The sequence below is a fragment of the Cupressus sempervirens genome, chromosome 10 (genome assembly GCF_028749045.1).
Source record: "Cupressus sempervirens isolate cs-2001-9-10 chromosome 10, ASM2874904v1, whole genome shotgun sequence".
Classification (NCBI taxonomy): domain Eukaryota; kingdom Viridiplantae; phylum Streptophyta; class Pinopsida; order Cupressales; family Cupressaceae; genus Cupressus; species Cupressus sempervirens.
The window spans coordinates 841601007-841626352 of record NC_143127.1 but is presented as its reverse complement, the minus strand read 5'-3'; positions in this window follow the sequence as shown (position 1 = coordinate 841626352).

Genomic DNA, 25346 nt, shown 5'->3' with positions numbered 1-25346 from the left:
TTCACATGAGAAAAAAATCAATTGAATTTTGTCTTTGATTTTTTTCCCCTTTTGATACCTTTTTTTCTCATAGGGCTTCAATGACTTCAAGGTCTTCATCCAATTCATCTCTTTCTTCATTGTCAACCTATTTTCTTTTTTATTTTCCTCCTTTTCTACCAAGAGTTAGTTTTGTTAGAGTAATAAGATATTGCCTTATTAATTAAATTATTTTGATTTAATTATTCACTTATTATCTCTAGTTTACTTAAGCTAAACTTTAGGCATATATTAATTATTATCATGCAACCTAGGTTTTACATATTAGGTTTTTGATCTCCTTTAATAAGGATTGGTCTCTTTGTAATTTTATTCATTCACTTTTGATAATAGCAATCTCTCTTTTTTCTCATCAAGAATGTCTCATCTATGGATCTAGGAATTTCAGCCTCCATAGGTTTTTGCTTCTCTCCTCTACGACATGTGTTTGCATGCAAGTGATTTCTGGGAGCTATATAGTTGATCTTTCATCAACTTCAATAGGGTATCAAATCTCTAGATCTTCATGGCCCTATTCTATTTATGAGAAGTTTGTCTTGGCTTTTAGATCTGTGCTTTTTGTTAAGAGGGTTTCATTCTTCATAAATTTTTTTGTATTGAATCTGGGGTCACCATTTTTTAGTGCACTTTGACCCCTAACAAACATTTCCATTGAACTCAAAGCACCCAAAAACCCCTATTTTCATATTAAATTTGTCCAATTTGAACACAATTGGAATTTGAGACTACAAAATATTGCTCACAAACTTGACATGTTTCCTAAGGTGGCAAATTTCTGATTTTTCGCACACAAATTGAATTGTTTTTAAAAATAAAGATTTTTAGTATGTTACATGAGGTGAAAATTTTCTAAATTTTTCATGCAAACTAAGATTTTTTGAAAATTGAGATCTTTGACACATTTCCCAAGGCAGTAATTTTGTGATTTTTGGCACAAAAATGACATTTTTGAGGCATGCAAATTGAAATTTTTAGCACATTTCCTGATCTGATGATTTTGTGATTTTTAGCACAAAAATTAGGATTTTTTTGCACAAAAAATTGAGATTTTGGTGTACACAAATGGAGATAGTTTTGGTATAGAATTATCATGCTTCTCGAGGCAATCTTTGGTACTTTTGGAAACACTTTTTGAGGTATTTGGAATGAATCCCAAGGTAGTATTTTTTTTCTTTTCTAGTGCTTTTTTGACCTACATGTGGTTTTTTGGCCATGACTTGCTCATCAAGACCTATCAAAAAGGTGATTCTTAGCCTATCATGATGGTGTAATTTATTTGCATTTTTGATGTTGTTTGGTGGGATTTTTTGCATGTCAAATTCAAAAGTTTTATTTTGCACTCCAAGAGACATATTTTTGAGACTTTCTATTTTCTAGATTCTACTTCTACTTCAAGCACATCCCATTCAATTTTTTTTCTTTTTTGCATTCTGATGGATATCTTGGTTGTTTCAGGTCTGGGGATTGATTTTGTTGTTTTAGATGATTTCTTGTGGGTTGTAGTACCTATTGTATTAGCTTTATGTCTCTTTTGATCTTTATTCACATCCTTTTGTAGTATTTTTTGCAAATGCACTAAGATAAAGTGCCACTCTATTGTATTTTGGGATATTGCACATCTTTTTGTTTTGTTGTACTCACACTACATTACAAAGTTCCTTGGGGGGTTTCATGTTGGCCATATTCATCATCTTCCTTCATCAAGTGAGTGTTCCTTCCATGACATTAGCCTCATGATGTGTCGATTACACATTCTAGTATAGGTGTTTGTACTTCTTTTGCAGTCTTTGTATTCCTAGTTGTTCTTTTTGTGTGAGATATTGCATTCAATTTTAGTGTTCATGTATTACCTCTCAGCATTAGAGGGGGATTTTTTTTTTTCTATTTCTTTCTTGGTTCAATGGAGTGAGCTATGTATTTATTATTTGATCCTATGTACTAGGTGATTGCAGTGGCTGGTGTTGGAAATAATCAAGACTAGATAGGTTATTGAGAGGGGAGGGGTGAATCAATAACCTCAAAAACTTTAAATTAATCTAGCACTTAATCCATTCATCATTCACTCATCTAATCTACTGCATGCATGAGAAAATATAAACATTCATAACACATAAACATAGTATTTTGGTGACCTTGAAAACTTCCAAATAGAAAGTAAAACTAGGGTGGGGATGATACCCACAAAACTTCACTACTATAGTATAAAGTTGGCCTGTTAGGGCTTACATTGACCACTTTTGATGATCTGCCCTGTTAAGAACAATTTGGACTACTAGATCCACCTTGTTAGAGGTTTTACAAACATATAATGAAGTATGCACTCTATTAAGAGATTTAAAGAAAGACTGTTAAGTCTACCCTATTAAAGGATTTAGAAAATTGATTCACCTATTAGGATGAAATAGTACATCTGATTTACAACTTGATTGCTAATTAGATCCTTGAAGTAAAAATCACCTCTTGTGATTGATATAACTCTACTACTCCTTGTAGACCTTAAGTACTTTGCTCTACTACTAATTCGCATCCACTCTTCTCAAAATATTACATATCCATTGCTTGACACACTTATGCATTTCATACAATGCAAATGGTATAATACATTACATATATACCATTCCAATATTCAAAAATACAAGGTCAGCTAAAATACAAGTGAACAAAGTATTACTGAGTCGGCCAAATAGTAGAAACTTGGTAAATGTTTGATACTCAACATCATCATACATTCAGTACAAGTAGAACCTCAGTCCATACTAATCACACAACATAGCTTCAAACTCAGTAACCATTGGAGACTCAACAGATATAGTGTCACTTGGTAGATATTGGATCCTTCATTTACCTTTCTTTCACTTAGTAAAAACTACACAACCATCACTTAGTAGATACTGGCTTCACATCATACAAACTAATGACTTGGTAGACACTGAGAAGCACGGTGGCCACTACTGCTCGGTGAACATTGTAGGCTCGGTAAACACTGTTGGACTACACACTTACTTGGTGGCTTTAGGAATACTTAGTGTGAACTACTTAACTGAGCGATCTTACTTGGTAACCACTTAAAGCTCAGTATATGTTGTATATTGAGTGATAAGCTCGGTAATCATACATAATTGAATAAGTGTTGCCACTAATGAAAAATACAGCATAATGCCAACAATATCCCCCTTTGGCATTAGTGAAAAAAACACTTATGATCCTTATGTACATTGAAATACTGATTTTTGATTTTTCAAAATTGATCTTTGTAAAGCTGATGTATATACATTTTCACATATCTCCCCCATAATATATACATAGTCTCTTTGTACATATATCAATCTATTTTCTCCCTTATTGTCTCCATAAGTCTTTTATGACCTCTTACTCCCCCTTTTTGACAATAATGCCAGAGAGTTATGCAAAATGTGAGATAAATTCAGAGTGTACCGTGAGAATAAGAGCTAAAGTCTTATGCCAGTTGTCTTGAAAAATTATGTAGGTGGAGAGTGCCACTTGAACTTTTGTTGAAAGTTCAATTATATGATCTGCTATAGAAAAATTGTTATCATGGACCAATGTTTTTGAATATGCAACATGTTTCTACATTGAGTCCATAACTGAAAAGATCATATTCTGGATATCTATCAATGTGGATCTGATCCTAGCTTCCCCTCGTAGCAATTTTGCCTACATTTATGACAAGAATCTCACCATTATGTGATATACTGAGCTTGAATTAGGATCAAGTTGCAACCTTTGAGTGCTAGCCTTCATATCTATGTCAATCTTATTCAATTTCTCTTTGACCTCCTTGGTATACTCAATAACATCACAAAGCTTAGAAAAAAGGGATGTTACATTGGAAAAAGAATGTTCAAGATTACTCAAAATTGAAGATTGTTCAACCTAGTTTATAGCAATGTGCTCAAGCACCTTATTATCAAACTTCTTCTCTACTTTCTCAATAAGATTTTCTTGGCCAAATGTATTCTCATTGAACTTATTTATTGCTTCTTCCAATTTTAGAAAAATGTGTTGAGATGAATCCACATCAACACCTATGGCCTCTATTATTATATTCTTAGCATTCTCAATTATTTGGAACTCTCTATCTCTTTTAGTTCTTAGATATTTCTGGTTTACCTTTTTCTCCAAAAGTTGATTGACGAATCTCATTTCATCAACTGTAGTAGTATCTAGATCCAACTTGGGAATTACAATTTCCTTGTCCAAATCAATGTCTTCACCAATTTCCTTACAAGTAAGTAGAAGTTTCAAGGGTGTCCTTGGTTCTACTTCTGACCTTATTACTTTGGACTTAGGAATAGAAACAACTGTAGAAATAATTGGACTTGCAGTAAAAACTTGAATGGTTCCAAATGAAGGAAAATTGAAAGAAGTGCTAATTGTATCCAAAACTAATGTGCTACCCAAACTTGTAGACACAATAGGTGGAGCATAAACTAGAGTACTTACAACTGAAGAACTAACTAGATCAAAAGGTGCTATCAAAGTTGTAAAAGAAAAAATTGTAGAACATGAAGGTAAACTTACTATAAATGCTGCAATTGAAGAAGTTGACAAAATTCTAGAGCTAGATGCAGCTGATGTTAACTTAGGAGCTAACGAAGAGGGTTGTATCTCGGTAGATGAAGTGGTAGAGACTTCCATTGTAGATACCTAGAGCTATGAGGTAGAAAATAATGACTAAACAGATAATATGTCTATTGTAGCTTCAGTCACATTTGCTGAAACTATCTCCAACCCTAATGATGTAGCAGTTTTAGGTGGAGAACGAGGAATGAGAATGATGATGTAGCTTCTTCCTCTTTCTCTTCATCATCATTCTTCAATGCCTAATAGTCTTCAACATCAAACATGACACATGGAGTGTTACCTTCTTCTTCATTGTCACTATCATCATCATCAGCCTTGATCTCTACTAGATCTTCACTGGATTTGTTTAGATGATAGATGTTTTCCCACATAGATGTGGCATCCTTGACCACATGCTCAATTTCCTTTACCAAAATCAGACAAGTATGAAATCTCATCATCATTTTCTCTTCATTCTTTTTCATAGCTGCCTTGACTTCTACATTTGAAATATTTGGTAATAGTTTTCTCAATGATTGCTCAAATATATCTTTAGCTACCTGCTCAACTAATTGCCACCTAACCTTGACTTTGTCTAATAAAATTGCAGGTATTTGTGAAGAAAACTAATCAAGAGAGAACTTCCATCTTCCTAGTTTGTCCATGATCAGATCTTCAACTTCCTTTTTCTTAGTTGGAGTCTTGGATTCATACTTGAGTGCTTTGAAATTATTAATTCCAACACCTACTCTCAATTGATTGAGTCTTTCTTGAAATGTGGGAGGAGTATTAACAAGCACAACTTCACTTTTTCCTTTCTTTTTAGATCTTCTAGTAAATACAACTGTGGAGGACTTGGGTGGCTTTGTAATGATTACAATACCATTATTTTTCACTAGTTCTTCCTCCTTCTTAGATTCCTGCTCTTCTTCTTCTTCATATTCCTCTACATCTTCACCTTTACCCTTGGTAAGCATGAGAGGGACACTTGCTGTTTTCAGCTTGGCAACCTTCCTCTTGCCTTTGCTAATAGCCCGGGGTAGCTTGATTTCATGCTCAATTCTAGATTTTGCCTCTTCATAGGTTCCAAAAATAGGTTTCTTAGGGTATACTAGCTCATTCACTAGTGCTTCAATGATATCTTTGTTTCATAAATGTTAACCTCATCTGGAAGAGGTTTCATCCATGCAACTCTAGGCCTAACTTCCTGGATATACACTCTATCACAATCAACCATAAAACATACATCATCTTCTCCTTGAAATATTCAAAGTAGCTACCCATAATGCTATCAAAATTTATACCCATTTCTATAACGAAGTCATTAATTCGATAAAAAATTGGAGTATCTTTCTTCCTTACAACTGAACCTTTTGATGGGAAAAACTTTTGAACATTAAAGAAAAGACATGTTAACAAAGAACCAAATTTGCAAGGATTTTTCTTTGAAGTCCTAATACTATCCATGTTTTTGTTCAACTACTTCAACAATAACTCTGATAGATCAAATTCCAGATTCTTCTTCATAACCTTATATGCCAAATCCATTGCCTCACATGACACACTGTTCAAGTGACTGGAGCTATAAATCTTGAGCAATGATGTGAATACCAAATATTAATTCAACATCAAAAATAGTGCTAGTCTTTAGACCTCTACCATCTCATTTGGCTAGGGTTTTCTTTTGATGTTCATCCCAACCTAGGGTTTTGGTAGTTTTGGCTTTGCTCAACATGGGCAGACCTGTGATCTTATGAGTCATTTTCTTGGTGATCAATATAGGCTGTTCTAACCATAGTTGACCATTATGCACATGACTGAGAATGTACCTAATCGACTTAATTTGAAAATACCTTGGCATATATGAGATATGGGTTAATCCTTTGGTCTCAAGATGCTTATGCTTGAGTTTTAGCGAACCATCAACATACATTTCTTCTAGGGCACTATCCATCTTTAGGTTTCCAATGTCTTGAATAGAATACTTAAAATGAGTGCAAATGTCATTAATTAGAAGTACTTTGGGAGGAATTTGAGATTGAGATCCATTAGGGTCCAATGACTCTACAACTGCCGGTACTATCGACTAGGAAATTATCTCCTACTTATCGACTCTACAACTACTGGTACTATCTTGAAGTTTGGCATTTTCCATTCCACACCTTTCACCAATATCTCAAATCCTCTTTTTGCCTTGCTACTGCTGTTGCTTCTAGATGCTTTCACTGCTCAATAAATGAAATAATTTTTTTGAACAAATTCTTTGCTGCAAATTTTCTTCAAATAGCTTGGATGCACCTAGAATCACTCTGCTCTATGAATTTTGAAATTGCTGTGAAAATTCAAGATAATTCTACCCTTTTTGTTAAAAATATCCATTAATGCTTGGTACCATGATAATGTAGTGGATGAAAGACTATCATCCACTCACTATTCTTAGTGAAGCTTGTGACTCGGTGATTGAACAAAAATCTTATTACATCCAACCTAGCTCGGTTGAGTCTGTGACCAACCTTCCTCAGTATGACTTGATTTCATGTGATCCCTTTGTATCTGAAATATTGATTTGGATCTGCTACTTTCTTTCATAGAACTGCTCGAGATTTGACTTGAAGATAAAGTTCTAGTCCTTCCTTTGAAAATCTAATTGGAAATGGTGGATTCACCCACTTCTTGAGTGACATGGCCATCATTTGAATTGTTCTTCTTGGTAGATTTAGGAATCCACTGCTATCTCATCTACTTCCTAATATTATCAGCTTTTTCTTTCTTTTCATCTTCAACCTTTCCTATGTTCATGTAGTTCTTAGCTATATGACCAAGTTTAGTGCATGTATAACATCTTACTATTGTATCTTTCTTTCTCAAGTGATACCTTGGACAATTTATGCCAATGTGTCCATATTCTTGAAAATAGTGAAATCTACACCAGGTATTGTAGTTCCAACAAAATATTGCTTTTACATGTTGTTTAGTTGGATTGAATGATTTAGATTTGCATTTAGATGACTTGTGACCTTGTTTGTTGCATTTATGACATTTGCCTTCAAATTTTGGTTTCTCCTTGCATTCATTAGCTTTATAACCATGTTGATTGCAATTGTAACATTTTCCATTAAATTTTGTCTTTCCATTGCTCCAACATTTATTTGATGTATGACCTAACTTATCATAGTTATTGCAAGTAGGTCTTTGATTCCTTTGGGCACCTTGTTTGGAAGATTCAACTTCTTATTTGTATCCAAGTTCTGCTTTACCTTTTTACCTATAGAGATTCTGCTCACTTTCCTGATTCAATTGATCCATATCTACTTGGGATTTCATCATCATTTCATTGAGTTGGTTTTTAGAAATTAGATCAACTTTCAATCTTTCATTGATTTGTCTTTTAGTGATTAAATCATTCCTTAAACTTTCATTTTCAGATCTTAGATTCATGATTTCCTCATTTGCATTGGAGAGCTAATTGATAAGACTTTATTGCTGAAGGGATTGATTTTGATTTTCATTATTTCTTGTCTCCAAGTCTTCACTTGCTTTATTCCTTTGTTCCAAGATTTCACACATTCTTATTGATTGAATTTCTTGTTCTCTTTTTATTTTTCTTACCTCTTCTTGCAGAGAGCCATTCTTTTCTAGGAGTTTTTTGATTGCCTCATTTGCTTCATCTAAAGTGCTTGAAGGGAAAAAAATCTTCAATATTTTCTTCAACATACTAGTGGTCATTCATTTGTTTTTCAAGTTGCTTTCTTCTTTTCAAGGATTAGGAAAGATTTTCTTTTGCTTCCTTGAGTTGAGCTATGGTCATCTCCAGATCTAGCTTCTCATTTTCAATGGCTTTGTCAAGTCTGACTATCTCCATTGTCCTTGATCTTTGCTCAAGCTATCAAACTTTCTCCTGAGAACCACAAGTGATCTAATACCAATTTTTGGAAATAATCAAGACTAGCTAGGTTACTAAGAGGGGAGGGGTGAATTAGTAACCTCAAAAACTATAAATTAATCTCACACTTAATCAATTAATCATTCATTCATCTAATCTACTACATGCATGATAAAAAATAAACGTTCATAACACATGAACACAGTATTTCGGTGACCTAGAAGCCTTCCAAATAGAAAGTAAAATTGGGGTGGGGATGATACCCACAAAACTTCACTACTGCAATATAAAGTTAGCCTATAAGGGCTTACATTGACCACTTCTAAGGATCTACCCTGTTAAGAGCAATTTAGACTGCTAGATCCACCTTGTTAGAGGTTTTACAAATATACAATGAAGTACGCATTCTATTAAGAGATTTAAAGAAAGACTATTAAGTCTACCCTATTAAAAGATTTAGAAATTGATTCACCTATCAGGATGAAATAGTAGATCTGACTTACAACTTGATTGCTGATTAAATTCTTAAAGTACAAATCACCTCTTGTGATTGATATAACTTTACTGATCCTTGTAGACCTTGCTGAATACTCTACTCTATTGCTGATTCACATCCACTCTTCTCAAAATATTGCATATCCATTCCTTGATACACTTATGCATTTCATACATTGCAAATGATACAATACATTACATATATACGATTCCAATATTCACAAATACAAGGTCAGCTAAAACATAAGTGAACAAAATATTACTGAGTCAGCCAAACAGTAGAAACTTGGGTTTTGTAAGCTGACTTGGTGAACTTTTGATACTTTATGTCCACTACATTACTCAGCATCATCCTGCACTCAATAGAAGTAGAAGCTAGGTCCATACTAATCACACAACATAGCTTTGAACTTGGTAACCATTGGAGACTCAGTAGATATAGTGTCACTCGGTAGATATAGAATCCTTCATTTACCTTGCTTTCACTCAGTAAACATGACACAACCATCACTCGGTAGACACTGGCTTCACATAATACAAATTGATGACTTGGTATACACTGAGAAGCATGGTGACCACTACTACTCGATGAAAACTATAGGCTTGGTAAACATTGCTAGACTGCACACTCACTTGGTAGCTTTAGGAATGCTTGGTGTGAACTGCTTAATTGAGTGATCTTACTTGGTAACTATTGAATGCTTGGTATAAGCTACATACTGAGTGATGAGCTCGATAATCATATAGAATTGAATAAGTGTTGTCACTAATAACAAATACAATATAATGTCAACAACTAGATACCTATAAATTTTGATGAGATGGATCATTTACCATATAGAAATTCTTTTGTTCCTATTTTTTGAGGCCATGAAGATACCTTCAATCTTCGATTTATCAGCTCTCCAGACATAGGTTTTTCTACTTGGCCATGTTCTATATAGTGGAGGTTCTTCAGATCAATAGTTTGACAATAGCTTCATGCTTTTGTGGTGTTCTTCATGATCATCTTTTGTTCCTATCTTCTGGAAAATTCTTTTCATCTCTTTTTTTAGTAGGGTTTTTTCCATATGGTTTTCTCTATTTCTCCTCTTTACAAAGATTTGGTTGTGCTTGGGTACCTCATCAAGCCTTGTTGTCGGGACCCCAATTTGCTTTCAGTAGTAATTTCTAGGTTTTTAGTTACTCCCTAAGTTTATCTTAAGTGGGGTGTTAGAGTAATAAGATATTGCCTTATTAATTAAATAATTTTGATTTAATTATTAAGTCACTTGTTATCTCTAGTTTACTTAAGCTAAAATTTAGTCATATAATAATTAATCATTTTATTAATTATTATCATGCATCCTAGGTTTTATCTGTTAGGGTTTTGATCTCCTTTTATAAGGATTGGTCTCTTTGTAATTTTATTCATTCACTTTTAGTAATAGCAATCTCTATTTTTTCTCATCAAGAATGTCTCATCTATGGATCTAGGAATTCTAGCCTCCATAGCTTTTTGCTTCTCTTTTTTGTGATAGGTGTTTGCATGCAGGTGATTCTTGGGTGTTGTGGGGTTGATCCTTCATCAACTTCAACAAGTTTGTCTTTGAATGCAAATTCAAAGTTTCTAGAAGTATGAGCATATTTATTATTGAAGTTATCCAATTCAAAAGAAGTCAATCTTTCCACAAGTGCATCTAGGGTTATATCATTTATAGGATTGCATCTCATCTCTTGAATTGCCAAAACTCTAATTGCATAAATAAGAAGAAGAGTTCATAGTATTTTCCTAACCACTATCTCATCAATTATATCTCCTCCTATAGATCTAATTGCACTCACACTTTCTTTGATTCTTTCACTATATTGGATAATGTATGTAATGCCCCGCCAAGGGGTCCAAAGAATTAACCTATAATTTTACTAAGTTTGGTAGCATTTTTTTTTTTTTTAAATAAGAAAGTAAATACCACATATAACTTATACACAATAACGGAAGCAATAGCAACGTCCATCTGAAAGTAAACATAACATACATAGCAGATTACATTCTTTAAGATCCATTAACGTTGAATTACATCTAAGCCAACTAACATACTTGAATCCATCTAATACAACATCCACATGAAATAATAATGATAAGTCCAATGTTTATACATTAAATTTCTAAATGCTCAATCATCCACTGTACATGTCATAGGGTATGAAAAGCTTAAAAGAATATACATATGTAGAATAAGGTACATCATCCTATTCTAATCCATGATACATCAAAGTAAAGATAATCACATGATACACATGATACATCATCATAGAAGATATAAGCATCCATCATAAAGATCAAACATAATAAACTAAGTGCAAATTCCTGCCAACCGTTAATAGCATCATTAGACCATCATGGGCCCTAGACCATCGTGGGCCCTAGACATCACTCTGTGCGTAACATTCCGAATCACCAAAGAGATCATCGGTAATAACATAGTAGGAATGTCACTCCTAACATATACTATATCATATGCAGAAAGTAATCTAACATGCAAATATAAGCATAAGATAACATCATCTAACATATGCTAATCATCAATGAAAGGATAGACATCCACCATCATGAAGGACGCATCAGCCACGATGTCTCAATGAATCTCAAATGATAAGAGTGGAAAAAGACTACCACCCGACCGTGTGGTACCTAAGTGGTCCACTCCCACCATGCTGAGGAGATAATCTCAAGTCCCAAATAGGCTATCCAAAACACATAGCATAAATCTCATTAGTTCAGGAATCCTAAAAGTATACTAACTCAAATGTTCCAAACACAAAAACCAACATCTAATCCCAGAGGCACACAAAGACATGAAGGAACCTACTATGCAAGCGGGAAAGTGTCATCGCACTTATCATGTACAAGTTACCCTGACAGTTAGCTAAACTCCACGGGTCCATACTAATCTCATGCAGCCACTAGTATACTCTCATACTAACAAGGCATACTATGGAATGCAAGGTCGCAACCATGTGTTCTCTCTACTCCCATCCTAGTCTATACAAGCACTCAAGGGATGGGCGAGAACAAAACACTTATATTTTTAGGTTCATTTAGTTAGTATTAGGTGTGAATGTTTTCACTTATTAATCCAACTTACAAAAAGTTACCCTGGCAACCTCTTAGGGCCCTGGCCCCCATTGCAAGCCACTTCCTGACACTACATGCAGATATCCTACCCTAAGCTCATGGAATCATAAATCTCAAAATCACAAAATATAATCCATAATAAAATCATCAAAAATGCATAAAAGAATCAAATCTCCATGAGCAAGCATCCATAGAAAATCATGATCACAACACCTCTCTATTGGCAACTGAAGTATCACTAATAATCAAAAGTATCCATTGGTTCTCAATAACCAAAATATATCTCAATCATACTGATCGAAGACTCCAAAATGGTTGAGTCAAAACATGTCACAACATGACATCATCAAGAATAAATCCACATTACAGTCCCATCATGGCAACTAGAAAATAACCAAGGATAACTGATCGAAGAACCAAAAATGGTTAAGTCAAGTGTCTCATACATAAGAATCTCAACTATAACAATCGGTAATTACACACATTTCATTGAGCATTCCATCACATAACTATGGTTGGGTTCATAAAGATCAAGATTAAAAACATCATCATGACATCACAATCACATAACCCCCAAGCCTTTGGTAGACGTCCTATAATTGGTCAACACTAGTCAACCCAAAGACCCAAAATAGTAGCATAAAAAATAAACAATGCAAACACTTGTTTTGGTTTTGCTAAATTTACAAACTTGAATTTAAATGTAGAGGTCTCAGTTTATGTTTCCAAGTTTGGAGAATGAATGGAAGAACATTTTGTACATTTTTTCCTAACACATGTATTGTTTTGGATGGATAAAAGTTTTCCTTAATAGGACTAAAATCCATTATCCAATTATAATATTTGTTTGAAAACGTCCCCCACCAAACTATCAATTAAATTTCATATACTTTATTTAATAATTTAAAACAATTAATTAAATCTTAATAGTTGAAAATTATACAAGAGTTCACCATTATAAAAATGAACCTTTGATTATATAATAATAATTCAAATTTATTAATAACATATTTACATATTACATATATACATATATATATATATATTTAAATATATATATATATATATATTTAAATATATATATATATATATATTTAAATATATATATATATATACATACATATATAAATATATAAATAATAATTATTAATGTATTTTATAAAATAGAATTAATAATTTCAATTGATACAATATAACATATGAAAATTTAATAACAATGAAAATCGATTTCATATGAAACGATTGTTATAACACATATATATAAGTATGTACCACCGGTGGTACGTAGGACCCTGCGGTTGCAGGGCCTGCAACATCAGTGGGTACTATGTACCCCTATCGTTGCAGTACCTGTGATAGCCGATACACTGCGACTGCAGTGGGAACGGGGGCACAGGTCTCATCCCCCCCCCCCCCCCCCCCCCGCCATTTTATGCATTTTACTTTTTTTTAAAAATCGCATAAGCGATTTCATTCGCTGATTATTAAATGCAAATTTTGATTTTAACAAAGTTTAATGTTTTTAAAACGTATTCGATCAATGTTATGATATTCGATTTTTAATTAAATAAATAAATATATGTATATATACATATGTATGTATGTATATATATATATTAAGGTATATATATGTATATATGTGTGTGTGTGTGTGTGTGCATACATGCAGAGTTTTTTTTAAAAACATCATAGCATCTAAACATGTATACATATATATATATATATATATATATATATATATATATATATATATATATAATTGTATATATATTTATATGTATATGTATATGTATATGTGTATGTAGATTCAAAAATATAAACATGTATATACACAGTTTATTTAAAAATTCCAATTTTCAGAATTTTCCTATAAGCTTTTGATCTCAAATTTATCCAATAATTTATCTAATGGCTTGGCTACAATTTAAACACTAGCCCCGTGTTCTTTTCAATCTATGCATATAAGATTCTCAAATAAATGTAACTACCCATATTGAGAATGCATACAATTAAATAGAAAAATCCTCAGGAAACATATGGAAGACATGAAGAAGACAGGGAATGCAAGATGCAGAAATAGCATAAGTAAAATCACAAGAATCTACCTGGATTTTGATGCTAATTCGCTCTTCCTCAGAAAAACTGTAGAGAAAGCTCCTCCCTTCTTTAGAGTTCTTGAGTCCTCCAATGCTCCAATTGCTCTCCAAATGCTATGCCTAAGCTTCTAGGAATGCCTGAATATAAAGAGCTCTCGGGAAACACCTAGAATGCTTCTAGAAACAACTAGAAGGTATCACCAACTAAGCATGTGTCTTTTCCAACATTCTAGATCAATCATAAGGTTGTAGACACCATGTGCTCAATTGATGCACTAACCTCTGTGTTGTTGACATAAGAGAAATATAAAGGTGCGTTAACTCCTAGGCAAGCTTATAACTCCAATATTTTTATATAATTTCTATTTAAATTTTTATAACTTTCATTTTAATTTTTATAACTTTTATTATTATTATTTATTTATTATTTTTATTATTATTTATAATTATTATTAATTTTAATTTCTAATTTTCTTTTATTTAATCCTTTTTCCTCAATTAATTCACATTTAATTAATTGTAATCAAAATATCAAATATCATGATATTTTATATTAATTTTCTCCAAAATAATTAATTAATTAATTAAATCTATTTATTAAGACTTAATTAATTGAAAATTCACCATAGACCTCCAAGATAAAATATGAAAACCCATCATAGAGAAATTCACACAAAATCAATCTAAAGGGTTAAAAGTCATGAAATATGTCATCTGATACATTCAGTGGGTAAAATATCCAGATACTTGTCCTACCTCACTAGGACAATTGGTTTAAGGGTTTGGGATTTGGACTTGAGAATTTATCTCTCTTCTCTTATCATTGAGATAGTATAATAGGGTACGCTCATCCTGGCAATTCAGGGAAGTCGATACTCGGTACCTACAACCTGCAGAAAAACCATGCATGCACATACAATATATATAATGCTAAGCTAAATAGGCAATGGCAGAAAGTGGTACATTGTGTAGATCCTGACTAAGTAGGTGACTATGACTCCCTTCCTTAACCATATCAAAAATGCTATACAATAAGAAAACACGCACACCATACACATGCAAGTATGGGGTAAGTATCCATAATAAAACACATGAGATAATAAACCATGTAACTAATCATCAACAATAATTGAAAGCAATGTAATGATCATCATGCATACATGAAATGTAAAGTATAAATGATCTCATCATATACCAACTGATTCCATAACATAATGTCTGATAGTCTCAAAATAATACCACTAATCCATCAACATAAAACTAGTCTAACATAGTCTGATAATAACAACAACAATATGTCTAGAAAAGATGTGAACGAGGGCATGCACTACAATGTACCCACCTTCTTTCATTTTCATTCGATCAAACTTATCTCTCAAGCTTTCTACATTGTCTCTTTGCACATTTTTATCACCTCCATAGAGTTTTAAAAACTTTTCCCACATATCAGATGCAATAGGACAATCTTCAACCTCATCAAATTTAGAATAGTTCAAAGAGGAAGGGATATCAATCATCATTATATTGTGATCCTTATTTTCTTTCATTTTTTCCATAGTCATAGGTTTAGCTAGTGGCACATATTTTTTCTCCAAGTAGAATAGACCAACATTACCAATGCTTGATAGATGGAGATTCATCAATTCCGGCCATGCTAGAAAGTTGTCTTTGTTAAGCTTAGAAATCTTCCTTCTATAATTCCTCTCAATCTTTAGCTTAGGTGCTTGAAACCTTTCCTATAAGTACCAAAATATCTGATACCAATTTTTGGAAATGTAGAGAGTAACTAAGATGGGAGTTGTGAATCTATTACCAAAAAAATAATTCTCTATCACTATATACCAATTCAAACATTTCACTGATCATGAATTACTATTCATCTTAGTTAACACTGGAATATTACCATCACTCAATTAACAAATAAATCTTATGATTATTAAACTATTCCTAACTTTTACTAACCTAGTCGTAGAAACATAAAGCATAAGTAAATAACACGAATACAGATGACACCAAGATTTAACATGAAAACCCGATTTGAGAAAAATCACCTTGCAAATTGTCACAATATTTTACACTCTTATGAAGTGAACCCTGTTAGGAGTCAACCTTGTTAAAGTTTAAAAAACATATTGTTAGGTATTACATTGTTAGAGGATTTAGATAATCCTATTAGGAGTGGCCTAGTTAGAGGTTTTCAAACACTTCAATCTTGAAATGTCACCTTGTTAGAGGATTCCCAAAATATTTTTTAAGTCAACTCTATTAAGAGATCCCTTTACTACTACAATGGTTAGAAGGTAACAACAATTTGACTTGATTTATGAAGAAACCATAGTCAAATCTTTATTCTAGCTTGACCATTTGATCCTTACTTATTAGAATATTCTTTATAGCTTGTCTAAATCACACTTTCTTGCTCAGCCTTCTCTCACATATCCATCCTTATTTTATATTCTACTTTTATATTTTATCCTCACAACTTGACCTTTCCTATATATCATAAGCTAGGACAAGTAAGCTTGAATACCTTCTAAATAACTAATAAACATTGAGATAATCATCCTTAATCAATTAATTATTAGAATATATCATTCTATTGTCACTCGCTCAATACTTAGATTGAACATTTCATTAATACCAAAAGTCATTCGATGTTCAACCACTCGGTTATACTACAATCAGGATATCCTTCATTAACCAACTACTAAGTTAATACTGAATGTTCTTTACCTAACTACTTGGTCAATACTAAAATATATGTAAAGTTAATACTACAAACTCTTCATTGCTTGGTTAATACTGATATTTGTGTAACACTAATGACAATATACAATTGAATAATTGTTTCCAACACTAAGTGGTGATCATTTTAGTGTGTTGTGTCTTCCTAGCCTTTGTTGGTCTGGTGAGATAAAATGGATAGAATGATGAAGGTAGTTCCATCCCTCCATCCCTTTATTCCTTGATCTTGGAACCGACCCCTACCCATACACACTTCAAAGAGAGAAAAAAAACAAAGATTGGAAATAAAATATAATTTATTTCACCAATCTTTGAAAAAAGTGATGAGCAAAGGCTCATCACTAGATGAAAAAATGGAAGATTGTACAAATTATAATCTCTATCACTTAATAGTTTTTGAATAACACGGTAAAGGAATGGTATGTAAATTGACTCCTTATATTATATAAATTCTATATTCTATTTTATTTTTAGCTACATTGACATAGTCTATTATTGATCTAAATTCTAGTACTGGGTCATCAACATGAAATCCAAGAGCACCCCTTTAGATGTTTGATATTTACTCCAAGGTCGGGATATATAGACCCTATTACTCTTACTTTACCCACAATGTGGAATAATTAAATAGAAGGAAACTAAACTTGGCTCAATCTATATGGTTCAAAACTAAAAAGAAAAAAATATCTTCAAGTATTCTCATCAAATATGTCCTCCACAAATTAAAATGCACCTTTATAAATGTGATATAATTTAATTATATTTCAAAATAGTTTTAGGGAAAATATTTTTTATTTTGTTTTATTCTACTAGAGTTTTAATCAAAATAAAATGGCACTTGGTCTGGTTTAGTTCAAAATTATCTTATTTAGATTTCTCCCTATTTGGTTTTGATAAAAATAGTATGTATATATACAATTTTCTAAATTGGCATAGGAAAAAAGTTTCTTTCAAATTTGAAGGAAATTTTTAAGCCTTCCAATTTGGAATACCTTATTTGGGATCCATAAAGAAGGACTTAAAAAATTTACTCAATAGGATGTCAAATCATTAAAAAAATAGCCTATTATAATTCCTAAAGAATTTTTTTATTTTTTTCATAACATTACTAGGATAGTAATTTAGTGAGATTATAACTACATGGTCAATCAATGAAAATGTTAAAAGTTCTCACAATTGATTTGATTTTAACAATATTAGAAAATGACCCCTTTTAATGAATACTCATTATCAAAAATGATAATGGGATAAAAGAATATTTTTACTTGAGCTAGTTTGATTCTTCCTAATACAATTATTTATGATAAAATTAGGTTTTGGTCTAAAAAATTTATCAATATTTTTTTCATTTCTATTTTTGAGGGTATTGTAAAGAAAATGTTGCTCATAGTTGAAAGAGTCAAATTGGTAATCACTGTTGAGTTAAGATTTATACAATGCTATTTTTCTTTTTTGAAAAATAAAATAATGGCCCATAGTATTATCTCTAAGTCACTTAGTTAAGAGGTGACTCCATTTAGTTTTGATGCCTAGTTTAAGAAATGGACAATGAGCTTGATTCTAGTAAGGTAGTGATAGGGAACAAAAAAAAATCACTAACAAACACACAAAAGGATACATATAAGTAAAAAGGAAGCATTTTCCTTAGGCTTTTAAAAATCTAAGATTTGAAGAAGAGAGAAACAACTTAATAGTCTCTTTTAGTCTTCTGATTTAAGAGAGAAACTCACAAATTTCTTTTCTAATAATTTTGATTTTTCAAGTACTACAAAAGGGTTTTTGGCTATCCTAATTTGTTAACTTTCCTCTATTTTAACAATTCTTTGTGCTCTTCATATGATTTTCATCATTTTATCTCAACATGCAGTTTTTCTTAATCTTTTTTGGTTTCTATCTCCCTTTAAAAAGGTTGATTGAGAGTTCAACTTTAGCTTAGTTATTGGTATTTAAGTTTCCACTAGCTCTATCTCTGTAGCTATCAATAAGTCAGCTTTAAATTCTCAAATGAAAACATGTTGAATTTTCCTTTGAACACAAATCATGTATTATTAATTATGAAATAATAATTTTAATGTTTCTTCCTAATTGTGATCTACTAAATTTTTCTTTTTCATTTTATAATACATTGAATTTTTTTACCTTTGTAAGTCATGTAGTAGAATTTTAAATCTTGAATGTTATCATAAAGTAAAATAAACTAAATAATTAACTTACATACCAAATGAATTTTGAATGAAGCATTTGAGCTAGAAAATCAGTGATGGAGAAATTCTACCATCCAACACATGCGTTCCAAATATGAGTTCAACTTGCTAGGGGTTATGACAGGTTATAGGAGATGGAACTTCAAATATAAAAGAGTTAGGTGATGGAAAAGCTGTTGGGTCCCACTACATGGTGGAGCCTAAACTCTTATTATTTATTTCAAGAGGAGGATGTTTCACATGATCTTTTGGAAAAATCCAAGAAGAATATTGGAGTGGAACACCCTAAGAGGTGGTCATTGTTATTTTGCATTACACCCCATAGGAGATCCTCCTTCCTAGGTGTGGCTATAAGGGTGGGTTGTTGAAATTATAATATATTTACTTATTTTTCATGATTATCTTATTGATCATTCATACTATGTTATGGATTTTAGTTTTGTGGGAAAACTCCTAGGGGCTAGACCCAATTTGAGGTCATTTGATGTTTTGTTAGCACAAAATAGAAGTTGGAAGGTTAGATTCATATCATTGCTCTTCATAAGGTTTCTTTATTCTATTTTTCCTATAATAAGGAGTTTTTTGATTATTTCCTATGTAGAAATCCTTAGATGTTTGGGATCTCATGGAATCTTTCCACAAGTGGTCTCCAAAAATGGGATTACAATGATGATTTTTTTACTCTTCCTTAGTATAGGATATCTAGTGGCCACCCATAGTTTTATTTTTTAGTTATGTTATTCAATACTTTTAGTCTAGTTTTCATTATGAGTTAGTCATTCAGTGATACTTGACAACTTGTTTGTATGACTTTACACTATAGTGATGCTTATGTCTTGAGACTATGCTTTGACATTTTATGTTTTAGCTGATTGTTACTATTTTCTCATGGTATATAACATTTCATGCTTCTAGTTGATTGCTATGTTTATAAAATGGTACAATTATTGTTTATGATTGAGATAAAAATTACTATTCTTACTATGACGATGGAGTTATTCATACTAACCCCATACTTACATGTGTATGGTTATCTTGTATGTTTTACTTTTCTATTTGACATATCTAATGTAGTTGAAGGATAGGGTCATAGTCATGTACGAGTTAGGATCTACATGATGTACCACTCTCTTCCATTTCTTATTTAGTTAGATATATACATGTACATGCTCATTTCATATTCAAGATTGTAACTACTAGGCATCAACTTCCCTAAATTGCCAGGATGAACATGCCCATTACAACAACTCTATGATAAAAAGGGGAGTTAATATTTATTTCCAAATCCTAACCTAAACTTGTTTTTCCTAATACGCTAGACAAGTATCATTTTGACCACCCATTGAGTTGTCATATGAAATGGATTTAGTAACTTGTTGTTAAGCATGGTGTTGCCTTATTGATTATTGTTATATTTTCTCATTTATGGTATGTTATATGATTTATTTTTTTGGAATTGTAGTGTTAAATAGTGAAAGAAACTAAATAATATTAGTTAAATAATGAATTTTTTCCTGGATCGGTAAGAGGCCAAAGCCAAGATTAATTATTAAGTGTTGTGATTTATTATTATTATTTATTAAGAGCACATAGAGTCAAAACCGATACCTCCCACATAATAGGCTCACAATATACCATTATGTTGTAGGCTCTTGCCAAAATAATGAATTATTAAATTATTAAGTGTTTAGAGAACTTTATGTATAAGTTTATATGCTTGTGAGAGTTAATTAAATATTTATAATTAGTATGATCCTTATTATAAAAAACAAGGATATTATTTGACAATATAAAATAATGAGATAAATACATAAATTCTATAACGGTAAATATATTTGTCATTTTTCAATTATAAGATATTAAATAGTTGCTAAAATATAAATTTGATGATTGCGAATAAAGTCAAAAAGATGAGAAAATAAAAGTAAATATAAATATCTTACATAAATTAAATCCCTATAAATGTTAGCATGAAATTATATTTTATTGAATATCAAGTTGTCTACATATGTCAACATCACCAAATTAGATACTATTTAGGGGATAACTACAAGCTAAAATATTTTATCTCAATATTAGATAATCCTAAAGGGTCATTTTCTTAAATTAGATTTACTAAACACATCAACATCACCCAATTTGATCTTGTTTAGAGAATCAGGATATTAATAAAATAATAAGATATTATTATACATAATTATTTTAATAAAATAATATACTATGATTTATTCAATTATAACCTATTGTAAATATTAAATAATTACAAAATAATAATAATATATATTTAATTATCTACAAGATATTGTAAAATAACAATTAGTGATTTAAAAAGATCTATGAAATGACAAAAAATTAAGTATAAATAAAGTCAAAAAAAGGGGGAATGCTTAAATATTTAAGCACATAAATTAGATCTTCTCTACATGTCTAGTTGTCAAACTTGGATTCTTCTAAATAATTAAAAACACTAAATTGAACTTTCCTCCCAAATGTCACACTACTAAATTAGTTTCTCCTAAATATTATATTACAAAATAGATTTGTCTTAAATATTATAGTCTAGAGTTAGATTTTTCTCCAAAAATATAATAGAGTCAAATTTGAGTTCTTAATATAATAATACTAAATTTTATTTTCTCAAATATTATATTTGCAAAATAATATTTTTTGAGGGAATGAATTAATCGATATAATTTTTTTAATAGTTTTAGTACTTTTAAGACAAAATTTATATGAATGTTTATAAATAATAATTTTTGAAACTATTAACAATAATATTATTTATTATAGATTAATTCATTCCCTCAAAAAATATTATTTATAAACATTCATATAAATATTATCTTAAAACTATCAAAACTATTATAAACTTTATATAGATTAATTCATTCCCTCAAAAAATGTTATATTGCAAATATAATATTTGAGAAAATAAAATTTAGTATTATTATATTTAAGAACTCAAATTTGACTCCATTATATTTAGTATCATTATATTATTATCATATAATATTATTTATATGAATGTTTATAAATAATATTTTTTGAAACTATTAACAAAGTTGTTAATAGTTTTAAGGAAGTTTATAATAGTTTTAAGATAATATTTATATGAATATTTTGGGAACTTCTTGATTAATAATTTTCATATAAATTTTAGAAGAGGAGAATATTTTGTTACATAACTCTTCTTAAGGCTAGTAATGAATTTCAATTATGACTTATGATTGAAGAGGTTTAGCTTGGATACTATAGCTATTCTTCATCTCAATTTTTTTAGCTAAGGACTTGAGATAGGTTCTATTCTTAAATTTATTCAATCCTTTCCTTCATGAAATATTTTGTCTTCATTGTTGTTTTTTTTTTTTTTTGTAATTACTTGTACTATATTTTTGTATGTAGTTTTACATAAGGAATGAGGATTTGAATAGTTATGATGAGAATTTCTATATTCTTTTCTTAAATTCTTTTAGGTCTAAAACTCTTTATAAATTTATTAAATAAATAATAAATAAAATATTGATGAAGAAAAATAATAGAAGGATAATTTGGCCTCCATTACATATTTTTAGAAAATAAAAATAAAAGTATGTATATATCTAAATATGATGAACATTTTAATTATATTTGATCCAAGAATTAGAATTAGTGATATTGGTTTATAAGTTATGTTAAATTCTATTTAATTATCATGTACTCATTATAGTATATCAATTTTAACTATAACTTAAAAAATTGTATACATATACATATCCCTTCAATGAAATGGTAAATACAAGTTTTGCCTATAATAGACTTGATTAATAAAAGGAAACTTTTTGGTCTTAAATTTAAATTTGTAATAATATTTGGGATTTATTTAACATGAAGAATGAAAATCATTTTAAGGAATAATTGGGAACTTTGATAAACCATTAAATTATTTGAATTATATAACTAGAATTCAATCTCTTAGAAAGTGAATCCAATAAGTATTGTTAAGTGCATAGAACTTGGGTGTATGAATTTCTTATGTGAATTTTTTTTTTCTCTATTGCTACCTATGTGTACCTATGTAGTTTTTTAATAAAGTCTTTATGAAGGGTTAGTCAACCCTATATGAATATAAATCAAGAGGCTTGGGTAGGTAATACTTGGTTGATGTGATGTGAATTAGGATGATTTTATGTTTTTTATCTATACATCCCAACCTAGTTGGTTGGTTCTTATTATGTTGTTAACTAATATGTAAATGTGTGAAATTTATATTGTGTGATGTATCATGATCAATAAATCCCAACTTTGATTAAAAAAGCTCGTGTTATGTGAATTCTTGGAAATTCTTTTATGATTCTTGGTTTGAGGACCTTTGTAAGAATTTCAACTTAATTTTTATGCAAACAAAAGTGTGTATTAATCTTTCTAGATTGTTATATGATTTATTGAATTCTAAACCTAGGGTAGGTAATCTTAGAGTGTTGAGTGGGGGTGGCTTACAATGGGTGTCGAGGCTCTAGGCGGCTGCTATGGTAACTCATTGTAAGTTACTTAACTAAGTGATAACATAAAATATTAATGGGGTTTAAATTGAACTAAAATGATAAATGTGTCTTGCCCATGCCTTGAGCACTTGTACATGCTAGGATGGGAGTGGGAGATGATGCATTATTGAGGTCTTTCATAGCTAGCGAACCCTATATGTACAAAAGGTTACTAACACACATAGAGTCACTAGGGGACCAGAGTCCCAAAAGACTACCAAAGTAACCTTAGAGTTGGGTCATGCGATGATAGTTCCCCATATACATCTAGGTTTCCTACATGTGTGGTTTTTCTACTAGGAAATTATGTCTACTTTATTTTATGCATGTTTAACCCATTGTGTTAGAGAGATATTAGGTGTTTCCATGCCTAGACTCCTTGATGTATCATGTGGATTGATTATTGAGTGGAACTTGGACATATTTCCTTGGCATGGTAGGAGTGGACCATTTAGGTTCCGTGTGGTTAGGTGGTAGTGTATTTTCTTACCATATAAGTTCCAACTAGATATGTGTTAGTGCTAGTATATTTCTTGATATACTTATATTTTCATGATTATTACTCTTAAGACATGTTACTTTGTTTGTGGTATATATTTAGTTTTAATGATTCAAGAATCTTGTATCCATGTAATCCCTTTAGATATTCCATGTATAAATACACTTGGATTGTTATGGCTTACCCTACAACTTGTGTATTGGATGCCATTTATTGAGTATATTTTTTGAAATCAATAAAATTATGTAATTATATTGTAATCAAGGTTCATGTAATGAAATGATGATGGTGGTATAATGTTACCTTAATGAAAAAAAAAATCAACCAAATAAAATAAAACTTAATGCATGTGATTCTTTGATATGGAGCCTTAGAGGAATGTAATCTTTTTGTTAGTATGCTTATGTCTATGCATCTTTTTATCCTAATATTTCTTCCATACTATTGTAAGAAATTAATCAAAATGAAATCAAATGAAAGAATCCAAATGAGCCTGATATGAAGAAGATTTACCATAAACTAATAGAGCCATCCAAGGATCAAGAAAAATGGAGACAAGAGATTAGGAAAGGTAAAAGAAAAGAAAAACCCTTGTGAATTATGTGAATGAGGAAAATTCCTAAAGAATGGGAAGGTAGAAAATAGAGCCAAAGGATCATAATGAGAACCACATAGTGATTGTGCATTGTTTAGAATGAGAGAGGAGCATCTCATATATAGAGATGTGAAGAGGAGTTATTTAGAAACTCCAATTTGAATGCTTGCCATATTCATAACTATGTGCATACCAAGTGTCATCATCCTCTTAAGGAGAAATAAACTATTTTCCTTATAAAAGGAATTACATAAATGATTTGTCCTCATGCACATGGACAAGAAGACAAGCAAATGACTTGTTCTCCCATATGGACTAGAGGACAAACAACATAAGGGATACCTTGGTTTGTCCCATAAAATAAATAAATACAACCAAGGAGATATTAATACTTCTAACACCCCCCTTTAATATTTACTTGGGGAGATTACATCATAGTGTATTAAATCTAAATTTTTACAATTAAATTTGAATTTTTGTCTAGAAAGAGGCTTTGCCAATTTATCAATAACTTAATATTTGAAAATTTCTTCAATTGTGCAAGAGGTCTCTTATCAGCTTAGGTAAA